Raw genomic sequence first — 13,606 nt, forward strand, 5'->3', positions numbered from 1 at the left:
GAGTGACTGCTGCATCTCCAAAGGCGGGGAACAGGGTTAAGTCTTCTGAACACGGCACTAAGCTACCGAGGAAAGCCCTTAGCTGAACGACCTCATCGCGGGATACGCCTTCTTCTTGCTCCCATTCCTTTGCCCTTGACCTCCTCTGGCAAAGAGCAAATGCAGCAAACGTTGTAGCAAGGCCAGCTGGGAACTTTTCAACAAGAGGGCCGTAAGGGCTCTGGCACAGCTACTCGGGGGGTCTTGTAGCACCAAAGTGGCAGACTAGGCACACGTTAGGCAATAATCATGGTTGTGTCCCAACAAAATTTGCAAAACCAGGCAGCTGTGGGCATTTGGCCCTTAGGCTGCACTTTGCTGACCCCAGGACTGGGAGGCAAGGCGGATCTTTTTTTTTTTTTTTTTTTTTTTTTAATGCAGACATGTAACTGCACTTTCTAATAAACTGTGGTGCTATAAAGAGACTGCTTGGGGTGACAGGTTGGTTGAGAGTATTCTGAGAGGAGAGTAGGGTAAGGACCAGTGATGGGGTCACTGTACCTGATTAGCGAAGGCCTCTCCGGGGGATCTTGGAAACCTGGGACTTGGGTGTGAATGAGGCAGGTCTGGTAGCATTCCAGGAAGGAAAAGCCGGAAGTGCAAAGGGCCTGAGGCAGGAGCACCCAGGGTGTGGAGGGACAGCAAGGGGGCTGGTTGTGGGGGAACTCAGGGAGGTGAAGGTGGGGAGGCAGCTGGAACCAAGGCTTGGAACTTAAGAGAAGAAGCCATCAGGGAGGAAGCCAGTCTTACTTGGCTCAAAGACCCGAACGAGAAGGGCCGCTGCAGGCCCAGGGGTGGGAGTTCTGCGGCATCGGGGCGGAAGGCCGCGGTCGGGTGCCCGTGCACGGGTGGCAGGAGCCGCGCTTGGGCGCTTGGGCGCTTGGCCGCATCTCTGACTTGAATACAAGGTCCGATGGAGCTTCTGTGTCTGGAGCCGGAGGAAGTGGTTGAGGGTGGGCGGGGTGGCTGTGGAGATGAGATGGACAAACGGGGTGTCTGTAAAACACACTTTCACTGAGGAACGAGGAACCAGAAAGTCCCAAATTACTGACCGGAGAACAGTGAGCGTTTGTAAACTCTCTGAAGTTCCCTGGGTTTTACCAGCCGCCCCTGGCTCTGAATAGGCCCCCTGGAATTTCAGAGGATCCACAGGAAGAGAACCAGCGAGAATGGGGGATCATTTGAATTTTTGTGCACTTAGGGCAGCCAGAAAAGGTGGTTCCAGAGTGGCCGACAATGCAGGAGCATTTCTGAGAGGATCCTGAATCCGAGCTCAGGTGTTACTGGGGAGGGCGGCCACCTTGCCTGCACCTTGGGCCCCTCTGGCTGGGTCAGGAACCACTGGCTTTAGACACGTCGACAGGCAGCAGCTTCCACCCTCTCTAGGCAGCGGCTTCCACCCTCTAGCTGCAGCTTTCGGTGCTAAACACACCTGCTGCCCTCCGAGGGAGCTGGGGGGCGGGGAGCAAGCCACACGTGGGAGCACTGGAAAGCACCTGGGGTTGGAGGTTAGGGCTGTGGCCTGTCCAGCTTGACTGGCTGAACCCTCCTAGGCCTGGGGGTCACCGAAGGTCAAAGTTGGAGGGACTTTGGCCCCACTTTGTCCACTCAGCCTTAGGGACACTAGCCACAGCTTTGGGAGCTCCCTCAGGCTGCCCATGTGGCCCAGCTGGTGAGGGAGGAGGGCGGGTCCAGGAATCAAGCTCCAGCCCAGAGCTCAGTCCTGAGAAAGGAGAAAATGACCTGGAGGGACACAGCCCAGCGCTGGGCAGGAATGGCAACTCTGGAGGGAAGTGACGGACAGACTGCTCTTCCGGAGGGGTCAGGGACCGTGTTTCTGGTGTGATTTAGGACACTAATGTGAAAGGTTTCATCGGGCGCCCAGGGGCTGGAGACAGGACTGCTTTTGAGCGCCTAGTGTGGACCAGGTGACCCACTTCTTTCACATGCTACGCAGCGGGGATTGCGCTGCGCACACCCCCCTTCTGCCCCTTGTGGGGGCACCAGTTCTGCCGGAGGGATTCGCTGTGCCCCCTTCAACCCAATCCTCAGTGCGCACAGCCTTACAACGAGGCTGGAGTTGCCATCCATTGTGAAAAAGAAAAAAAACCTCGTCTCTTGAGAGGTCGAGAACTTGTCTGTCCTGTGCAGTGTAGGATTGCTACAAGGCTCGAAGGCCGCAATAAAAAGGAAGTACCTTTTCTTAAGCTACGAAACATGAAATGTACTATTTTCAGTGCGGCCGACTGTCTCATCTCAGAGTCTGCTTATGTGTTCTCTGTTCTAGGGTGTCGGTTCCCTAAGGAATAAAGAGAACATTAAATTTTCCTGCAGAATAATCTCGGCTTTTTTTTTTTTTTTCTTTTCCTTTTAAGGAAATTCCCTATCTTTGCCCTTAGGGGACCTTCCTAAGTCACACCTGCCTGCACAGTCATCGGTCGGAGGTGAGGTGTGCAGGAAGGGGCCACAGGAAATCCTCTTTGCATCGGCCCAGACACACCCTGTTCGCTCCTAGCGTGGGGTCCTTCTGGAGCTGGCCCTTCGCCCTGTGCCAGCTCTGGCCTGAGGCCCCAGGCCCGGGGCTCCTGGAGAAAGGAGAAAGGCTTCACCTGCTCACCGTTTTCACCATCACTATCGTCTTCATCACCACCATCCTCTCTGCTTCCTGCAGCCTGAAGGGGCTGTTCCAGGTTCTCGAACCAGTCCTGGGCCAGTGGCCACGATCGTCAAACCTGATGAGGTCTGCCCACAGGGCCTCATGGCTCTATGGCTTTATTTTTGCTTTTTCAGTTCTGTGTGTGACCATGTCCTCGAGGCCTCTCTTTCTTGAAAAGTATTCTGTTTTTGAGTTCAGCCTGCTCTTGGAAACTCTTGCTTGGCTTAAAAATAACATGAGAGGAGCACGCGGCCGGCGCAGTCAGTGCAGTGCGTGAGTCTGATCTTGGGGTCGTGAGTTTGGCCCCCACATTGGGGGTAGAGATTACTTTGAAAAAAAAAATTCAAATAGAAGTCTTTAAAAAAAAAATTTTGAATGAAAAGTTCTTTGTCTTCAGAAACAAAGACAAGAACAAAACTTCAGGTAATGCAGAAACCACACACAGACGCAGTTCTTGGGTTGGGGACAACAGACTCTGGGAAGCTGCCTGGTAAGAGAGCCACCAGGATCAGGGCGCTGGGCCTCACTGGACCCACGTCTCTGTTTGAGTATTTTTTTTTTTAAAGCTAAACAAAGGTGAGTATGCCATAAAAAGTACGCTCGCTAGGCTGAGGTTTCTTCTTTCAAAGGGAGGACAATTTCACCAAGCTGACTGAAGAGAAAGTGGTGCTTTGTTTTTACAACCGAATGGAATGCAGCCAGTGTCAGCCCTGAATTCCTGTGTTCGGAGGATCTGTCCTTCCAGCCGGGCCATTGGGTGGAGGCCTTGGGCCCTGCCTGCCCTGAGCCCCGGGGCCCCAGCACGGTGTGTGGTCAGTTTCACAAACAGCACAATTCTCTCCAGTCCTGTCGCTGAATGACCAGCCCTGGGGACAGGGGTGGGGGTGGCAGGGGCTGTAAGCCGGCAGCCTTGCGAAGGATGACTTCACCCGCTGAGAGGCAGCTGGAAGATGGTACCGAAGCTGAGAGCCAGAGACCATCCCTTCGGATTTACTTTACGGGGCGAATCAATGCAGGAATAAAACGTGCCTGTTCACCAGCAAGAATGAGATCACCCTCTTTTCTAATACTTGGTTATGCGTCTACGTCCCTTATCCGAGAATGACAGCCACTCGGCATGCTGAGGGCAGAGCAAATTACCTCCGGACTGTGGATAATACTATGTCATTATTCCGTGAGGCATCTAGTTCAGTGCCACCTGGGTTTTAAAACACTAAAAAAAATTTTAATTACACAATGGATATGGATACGTCAATACCTGCTCGTTGGAAAAGACTCAGATGAAAGGTGAGCACACAAAGTAGGGCTCAGAAGTGTACCTTCCCGCCCTCGCTTCCCCAGCCTTGGCCGGAAGCCCCACTTTGGGGTCTCTCTTCCAGTCCAGTTTCTATGAACTTCCCAACGTCTAATAATACACACCCACACCCACATACATTCTAATAGGTTGCACATACACATGGATAGGCACATTAGAGTTTTAAAATTTTTTCTGGAATAAATAAAATGGGATCCTATTGGGTACATTGTTTTGCAGATACGATTTTTTTCTAACTTCAGATGTCTTAGAGATCTGCCCCTGCCAGGTCAACCTTGTCTATGTGCCGGTTGAATGGCACAGATGTATGGTAACCGATCCTCTACTGATGGATTTTTCCCCCCAATTTTTAAAATCACCAAAATTTAAAATCATCACATAAACTTTGTCATCTTAGCCATCTTTTAAATGATTCTTTGAACACCAAAGGAAGTCCTGCATCTCATGTTTCCTGGCCGCACCCACGTTTTTTTTTTTTTTGAAGGATTTTATTTTTTTAAGTAATCTCTACACCCAACATGGGGCTTGAACCGTCAACCCTGAGATTAAGAGGTGTATGTTCCACTGACTGAACCAGCCAGGATCCCCTCACCTTAGCCTTTAAAACTATACTGTTGAGTAGCATTAAGCACATTCATTATTGTGCAAAATTCTGTCTCCAGAACTTATCTTGCACACTGAAACTCTGTCCCTCTTAAACTTGAACTCCCCACTTCCCTCCCTCTCCATTTTCTGTTTCTATGAATTCGACTATTTTTGGTAACTCATAGGAGTTTAGGAATGATAAAGTGTTTGTCTTTGTGTGACTGCCTTATGTCATTCAGCGTGCAAGGTCCTCAAGTTTTATCCATGTTGTAGCATGTGGCAGAGTTTCCTTCTTTTTTTAAGGTTAGTAATGTTCCATTGTGTGGACGGACTGTGTTTTATTCATCTATGCGTCTGTGGATGCATAGGCTGCTTCCACATCTTGGCTACTGTGAATAGTGCCACTGTAAACATGGGTGTACAAGGTCTCTTGGAAAGGCTGCTTTCAATTCTTCTGGGTACACACCTGGAAATGGAATTGGTGGATCACATGGTAATTCCATTCCTGATCTTTTGAGAGATCACTAAGTTGCTTTCCACAGTGTCTGTTCTATTTTTACATTTCCACCAACGATGCACAAGGGTCACAGTGTCTCTGCATCCTCCCCCCCCAACATGTATGCTTTTAGAGAAAATGACAGCAGCCATCCTAATGTGTGTGAGGTGATAGCTTTCTGTGGTTTTGACTCACACTTCCCTAACGATGTGTTTGTTGAGCACCTGTTCATGTGCTTCTTGGACATCTGTATGTCTGCTTTGGAGAAATGTCTGTTTAGTCTCTTGCCCATTTTTGAATCCGGTTCTTTAGGTTTTTTGTTGGTGATATTAAAGGATTTTTAAGTTGGCTGTTTTTGTGTTTTTTTTTAACAGTTATTCAATATTTAAGAAAACATTTTAGAGGACAAATTTTTGTGTACATCTTTGTACAAGTGTGACTACTTTTAGAGAGTTTTTTTATGTCAAAAAGCAGGCATGCTAATTTTGATGGATATGGCCAAGTTGTTCTCCAATTTGCTGCTTCCCCCCTCTCCTCAACCATGCTTGTTATTAACTACCTTTTTTTCTAAATTATAATTCCAATATATTAACATACAGTGTTATATTACTTCCAGATGCACAATATAGCAAGCCAACAATTCTATACATTACTCAGTGCTCATCACGACCAGTGTACTCCTTAATAACCTTCACGTATTTCCCCCCTCCCCCACCCACTTCCCCACCTTTCCTTTGGTGACCATCAGTTTGTTCCTCATAGTCAAGAATCTGTTTTTTGGTTTGTCTCTTTTTTTCTTTGTTTGTTTGTTTTCTTTCTTTCTTTCTTTTTTAATTAAGTAGGCTCCGTGCCCAGTGCAAGGCTTGAACTCACAATCCCAAGATCAAGAGTCACATATTCTATTGACTGAGCCAGCCGGATGCCCCTGTTTGTTTTATTTCTTAAATTCCTCTTATCAGTGAAATCATATGGTATTTGTCTTTCCCTGACTGACTCAGCATCATACCCTCTGGATCCATCCGTGTTGTTGTAAATGGCAAGATTCCATTCTTTTTTTACAGCTGAGTAATAATTCCACTGTATATACATACTACCTCTTCTTTATCCATTCATCTACCAGCGGACACGTGGGTTGCTTCCATAGCTGTCTTTCTATTTAAAAATATTCATTGTCACCTAGCTTATATACAAAGATTGGATGAAAATGCAGATGTGTATGGGACACCTGGGTGGCTTAGACATTTGGGCTTGATTTCGGCCCAGGTCATGATCTCAGGATCTTGGGATCAAGCCCCATGTTGGGCTCTGCACTGGGCATGGAGCCTGCGTGGGATTCTCTCTCTCTCTCTTTCTCTCTCTTCCTCACCCTCCCAACCCTGCCGCTGCTGGCACAGTGGGATCCTGGGATCGAGCCCTACATCAGGCTCTCTGCTCAGCAGGGAGCCTGCTTCCTCCTCTCTCTGCCTACTTGTGATCTCTGTCTGTCAAATAAATAAATAAATAATCTTAAAAAAAATAAAAATAGTAAAAAAGGAAAAGGCAGATTACAGTTTTAAATGAATGGTTGTTTACACGCCACTCAAATTAGGAAAAGGAAATTACCGGTGTTTTATTGGATGATTATTCCCAGTCATAACCCCCAACCTAAGACCCGAAGGTAACCACTTTCCTGAATTCACTGGATGAATATTCCACAATTTGTCCATTGTACAATGATGAACATTTGGGTCACTTCCAATGCTGTGCACATGTCTCCTGATATCTACATGCAGGAGCATTTCCAGGGCAAACATTTTGCAGTAGACCGCTCATGCTTTATTGTAAGACTGACAGGGTCTCTTAAGTGCTTTTGTTTCATGGACCCCTTTTGCTCACTAGTGAAGCCATTGGACACTTTCTTAGAACAACATTTAAAAATATATAAATCAAATACATATAGGATTACAAAGAAAACCAATTATATTAGAATATAAATTTCAAAATATTAAGAAAACAAACTCGTGATAAAATATATGTCCTCCTACCATTAAATGGTAATATTTAGTCATCAATCTCATACCTAGCCCAATTTTTTTTTTTTTTTAACGTGGTCTCCGCACCCAGTATGGAGCCCAATGCAGGGCTTGAACTCACAACTCTGAGATCAAGACCTGAGCTGAAATTAAGAGTCAGATGCTTAAACAACCGAGTCACCCAGGTGCCCCATACCTACCCTAATTTTGAAGTCATGATGAACATAAATGATATTTTGAGGTATCAGCAATAAGTTTAATGTGATAATGTGATAATCTCTATTCTTTTGGTGGAAGTCACAGGCATGACTAATACTACTTTGGTTTGGTTGCTAATAGAAGAAAATGCCAAGTTTCAGCTAGAAAATTATAAAAAATATGTAGTTTTTTTTTTTCTCAGTGAAGTCTACAGAGCACCAAGTTCCAGCTGTTGACCCCAGGTTAAGAATCCCCACATTAAGAAATGCAAACCCATCTCCCAAGTAAACGGTGCTTTATACTCTGTGCAGGGTGAATGACTGCTGTCTCACGTCCTGAGAGCACTAGCTATGGGCCAGCTTTCAAATTAGTGCCAATGTGGTGGGTGGGAAATGGTATCTCCTTGAGACTTCAATTTGCATTTTTCTGATTATTCATGAACCATCTTTCCATGTGTCTTTTTCTTCCGTGTAATGACTGCCTTTTGCTCATTTTCCTGATGGGTTTTGGTTTCTTCTGATTTGTAGGAATTCCTTATATGAGAAGAAATGGGGGAGAAATGGGTGAAGTGTTTTTGCTTTTGTTTCTATAAAGAATAAAGAAGGGCGCCTGGGTGGCTCAGTGGGTTAAGCCTCTGCCTTCAGCTCAGGTCATGATCTCAGGGTCCTCGGATCGAGCCACGCATCGGGCTCTCTACTCAGCAGGGAGCCTGCTTCCCCCCCCTCCCCGCCTGCCTCTCCACCTACTTGTGATCTCTCTCTGTCAAATAAATAAAATCTTTGAAAAAAAAAAGAATAAAGAAAAAACCCAAAAAACCCTATTATTTGTATATGTTGCAAGTATCTTCTGGATTGTGGCTTGCCCTTTTCATCCTTTATGGTATCTGTGATAAATGAAAATTCTTAATTTTAATATAGTAGAATCTATCAGATTTTGTCTTTATAGTTTGTGGTAAGTTCTTTTCTATCTCAAGATCATGAAGACTTCCAGTTTTGTTTTCTAAATTATTTACAGGTTTGTATTTTACATGTAAGCCAGCTGGAATTAATTTTGTGTATGTTGAGGTAGGGAGCTGATTTCATTATTTTTTCACATTCTTAATTAGTTGTCCCAGCATTGGTTGGTGAATCCATTAAGTCCCCACTAATCTGCAGTTCCAGTTCTGTCTGAAATCAAACTTCCATAAGGGCTTTTTTCTGGGCTGTATCCTGTTTCAACAATCTATTATTCCTTGCTGGCATCAATGCCACACAGCCGAATTTCTTTACCTGGTAGAGGCAAATCTCCCATTTTCTTTCTTTCTTTTTTTTTTTTTTTAAGATTTTATTTATTTATTTGACAGACACAGATCACAAGTAGGCAGAGAGGCAGGCAGGGAGAGAGAGAGGAGGAAGCAGGCTCCCTGCTGAGCAGAGAGCCCAATGCAGAACTTGATCCCAGGACCCTGAGATCATGACCTGAGCTGAAGGCAGAGGCTTAACCCACTGAGCCATCCAGGCACCCCAAGTTCTTCCATTTTCTTAAGGCCTACCCTGGCTTTTGACAGCCTCAGCTCTTCCAGAGAAATGTTAGAATTGGATTGCCAAATTTCACAAAAAATAGAAGGAAGGAAGGAAGGAAGGAAGGAAGGAAGGAAGGAAGGAAGGAAGGAAGAAAAAGAAAAGGGATTCTTAATTGGGATCACAGTGAATTTGTAGAGCAATCTGAATAAGTTGACATCCTTTGGTTATTGAGTCTTATCCAAGAAAATAGTCTGCTTTCCACTCATTTCGGTCTTCTTTAACATCTAATGTCTTTTCAATAAAGTTTTGTTAATTTCTCCAGCAAAGGCTTGCACATCTTTTGTTAGATTTATTATTAGTTCTTCCTTTTTCCCCACCTTTCATTTCTTCTTTTCTTATTTCTGATACTATAAAGACCTTTTAAAATTTGTTTTCTGACTGTTGCTGGTATATAGAAATGCAGATACATACTTTCATATATTGATTGTGTATCCAGCCTTTAAAAATTCTCTTATTCTAATACAAGGTAACCATTCATTATTTTGAAACTTTCTTATATCTATTCATATCATTAGCAAAGAATGACAATTTATTTCTCTCTTTCCAATACTTAAATGTTTTATTTCTTTTTCTTGACATTCTATCCTGGTTAGGATCATCAGTACAATGCTAAATTCAAGTGATCAAAACGGGCAACTTACGTCACATTGGGTTCTAAAGGGAATTAAATATGACATTTGTTGTAGAGTTGTCATTTTTGTTATATACTTGTTTCTGTCTTTATTGTTGTTACAAAATACTATGATTTTTAGTGGTTTAACAACACAAATATGTTATCTTACAGTCCTAGAGGGTAGATATCTGACAGGGGTCTCACTGGGCAAAAATCAAGGTGTGGACAGGGTTGTTCTTCCTTCTGGAGATACTAGGGAAGTATCCACTTCCTTGATTTCTCCAGCTTCTAGAGTCACCCACATTCCTTGGTTGTGACCCCGCCCTCCAACTTCAAAGTCACTGATGTTGCATCACTGATCCTTCCGTAGCCACATCTCCCTCTGACAGACTGCAGCCAGGAAAGGTGCTCCACATTAAAGGATTCATGGGATCAGATGGGACACCTGCATATCCAAGATAATCTCCCATTTCAAGGTCCTGAACCCTAATCATGTCTTCAGAGTCCTTTTTTGCCATGAATGGTAATGTACAGGTTTTGGAGATAAGAATGGAACATCTCTGGGGATGGGTTCCGGAGAGCATTGTTCCAATCCATGTAGGCAGGCTGGGTCCAAGGACCCAGGCGGAGTCCCACAAAGACCAGCCAAGAAGGTCCCTGGCCTCTCACAGGGTGGAAATCAAATGGGAGCTGAGGCAGAGTTTGTTGAAGACAGAGAGTGCAGAAATGGACAGAGCATCCGGGAGACTTGGAAAGGAAAGGAGAGTGAGTCTCATCTTTGCTCGGGCTTTGGGGTTTTTATTGAGGATTGTAATCGGTTGATGTGTTTTCTCCAGCACCCAGGAACTGGTTAATATGAAGGCGAGTGTTTGGGTGTTCTCCATAAGTCACTTATGCCTTGGAGCCAGGAGTCTTGGTGAGCCAGAGGTCTAAGAAACACTCATGACAACCGCTCCTGGTCGCTCCGTGGACGTTATCTATTGTGCTGGAAGCCTGTAAAGAACTGTTAAGTCCTTGACCTCCACAAGGAGGGCATACATTATCTGTTCGATAAGGTGTATGTAAGGTGGGAGTGGGTCCCAGCAAGAACCGAAGCAGGAAAGGAGCAAAAAATCATTTCCATGGAGTCCCTTTAGTTTCCCCATCTAGCGACCATCATAATATTATTTATTAGGTTAGGGAAATACACTTCCATTCTCTGATTGTGAAGTTTTTATCATAAGTAGATATTGAAATTTATTAAATGACTGTCCTAAGTTTCTCAGTTAAGATCCTATGGCTTTTCTTCTTTAATCCATTAATATGATGAATTATATTAGTACATTTTCTAGTGAACTAGTCTTACATGCCTGAGATAAACCAACTTGGTTATCATGTTTTATCTTTTTTATATGTTACTAAATTCTGTTTGGCAAGTATTGAATCTAGGATTTTTTGCATCTCATATGGAAGTTTGAACTTGTATTTTCCTTTCTTGTATGATTTTTGTGTCAAGGTTATGCTAAAGTGGGAAAGTGTCTTTCTTTCCTACGGAAACATTTGTGAATGATGGAAGTTATATATGTATATAATTTTAATCATAAATATATATGTGTTTGTTTATGTGAATATTTAATACAATTTGCCTCTGAAGCCATCTGGGTCTGGGTGTTTTTGTGGTGAGATTTTTGTTTTAATTGAGCTAAAATTCATATAACATAAAATTATCCACTTTAGACCATACAATTCAGTGGCATTTAGAAATTCACAATGGTGTGCAAGCATCACCTAACTCTATCCAATTCCAAAACATTTCAGCGTTCCCCAAGGAGACTGTCCCCCTTAGCAGTCACTCTTTCCCCCTCTCGTAGGCCCTGGTAATCTCTCCTCCACAGTCTGTCTCTATGGATTTACCTATTCTGGGTATCTCACATACATGGACTTATGCTGGTGTGACCTTTTGAGTCTGGCTTCTTTCACTTAGCCGAATGTTTCAAGGTTCATCAACACTGCAGCAGGTGTCAGAATTTCATTTTTAAGCTTGAGTGATTTTCTATTGTATGGATCTACCATATTTTGTTCATCCAATCACTTGGGTTGTTTCCACCTTCTGGCAGTTGTGAATGGTATTGCTGGGAATATTCATGGACAACCATTTGTTTTAAGTACCTATTTTCACTTCTTTTGTGTGCATACCTAAGAGGGGAATCCTAGGTCTTATGGTAATTCTATGTTTAATTTTTGGGGACACCACCATTCAAATTCTTTTCAAGTAGTTTTGGCAGCCCATGTCCTAAAATTGGAATGATACAGAGAAGATGAACAGGGCCCCTGCACAAAGATAACAGACAAATTCATGCATTCCATATTTAAAAAAAAAAAAAAATCTTTTCCGGTAGTAGGATTATTCAGTTCTTTTGGTAAGTTGTGTTTTTCTCCAGGAAGGTACCTACTACTTTCTTTAAGTTTTCAAATATATTGGGATAAATGTTGGTATTAACTTTGATAATACTATTTTTTTAAGGAGTAGAGAGGGGTGGGGAGGGGCAGAGGAGAAAGGAGAGAGAGTGTCTTAGCAGGCTCCTTGCCCAGCATGGATGGAGCCCAATGCAGTGCTTGATCCCACCACCCTGAGATCATGACCTGAGCTCAAGTCAAGAGTTGGAAGCTTAACTGGCTGAGCCACCCGGGCACCTGACAATGCTCCCTATTTCATGTTTTCCTTGCTTTTCAGAAATTTCTACTATTATTCTTTCCTTTCCAGACTTTTTAAATTCTGAAATTGAGTGCTTGGTTCATTTATTTGAGATTTTCTTCTTTTACAACATACATATCCAAGATTAAACATTGTTTCTATATACTGATGTCAGTTTGTGTCAGCATCCAGTTCTGACTACTTCCAAGCATATGCTGCCCCCCGCCCCAGTTTATCTGGCTATGTTTTGTCACTAATTTCTAACTTAATTGTAGTGTGGTCAGAGAGCCTGGTCTGCATGGTACCAATCCTGAGAAATATGTGAAATCCAACCATTGGCCAACTTTTGTAAATATTTCATGTGTGATTGAAGAGAGTGAGTCTTCTCATGTCCATCAGAATGGCTAAAATGAAGAGGTAGAATACTATCGACCATTGACGAGGTGTGGGACAACTGGAACACTCACATACTGCTCGTGGGAATGTAAATGCTACACCATTTGGAAACCCTTTGGGCAGTGTCTGCAAAGGTTAAACATAAGCTAAACATGCCCAGCAGAAACACATACACATGATCATCAGAAGACACCTATCAGAATGTTCATCCTGGGACACCCAACTGGCTCCATTGGTAGAGCACATGACTCTTGATGTCAGGGTCATGAGTTCAATCTCCAAATTGGGTGTGGAGATTACTAAAAGAAAAATAATAATAAAGGTTAAAAAAATGCTCATCCTAGCACCATTTGTGGTACTTGCGAGGATGCAACAGTCTAAATGTCCATCAACAGAAGAACGGAGGGAGCCTCAGTGGCTCAACTGGTTAAGTGGCTGCCTTCGGCTCAGGTTGTGATCCCACGGTCCTGGGATTGAGTCCTGCATCAGGCTCCCTGCTCAGCGGGGAGTCTGCTTTTCCCAACCCTTCCCTCCCCGGCTCATGATCTCTCTCTATCTCTCTCGGATAAATAAATAAAATCTTCAAACAACAACAACAACAAAATGGATAAATGTGATTTATTCATACAATGAAATAAGAATGAAAAAGATATTTCTACACACATAAATCTCACAAACATAAAACTGAGCAAAAAGACACAGAAGAGTACTACTCTATGCTGTCATTTATAATAAGTCAATATGGGCAGAATTAATCATTTAAGCATTTGAAGTCAGAGTGGTGGTTTCGTGTAGCATGGACTATGACTGGGGGTTGTGCAGTTGCAAGAAAGATGGCTTGAGGGTGTCATAAAGTTCTATTTCCTGATCTAATCCAAGTCCTGGATCTGAACTGTGTCAACTTCATGAGAATTCATTAGGTCATATATTTTTGATTTGCATACTCCTCTCCATATATGTTACTGTTCAATTAAGGGTCGCATGGTGGCTCAGTTGGTTAAGCACCTGACTCTTGATTTCAGTTCAGGTCATGATCTTGGGGTCCTGGATGGAGCCCTGA

At 43.7% G+C, this 13,606-nt stretch overlaps 1 pseudogene; it reads left to right on the top strand.

Annotated features, from left to right (window-relative positions):
- The first annotated feature begins 11,727 nt into the window (after positions 1 to 11,727).
- Positions 11,728 to 11,828, top strand: LOC131810664 (U6 spliceosomal RNA; annotated as a pseudogene).
- The last annotated feature ends 1,778 nt before the right edge of the window (positions 11,829 to 13,606 follow it).

This window comes from Mustela lutreola, chromosome 10 (genome assembly GCF_030435805.1).
Source record: "Mustela lutreola isolate mMusLut2 chromosome 10, mMusLut2.pri, whole genome shotgun sequence".
Classification (NCBI taxonomy): Eukaryota; Metazoa; Chordata; class Mammalia; order Carnivora; family Mustelidae; genus Mustela; species Mustela lutreola.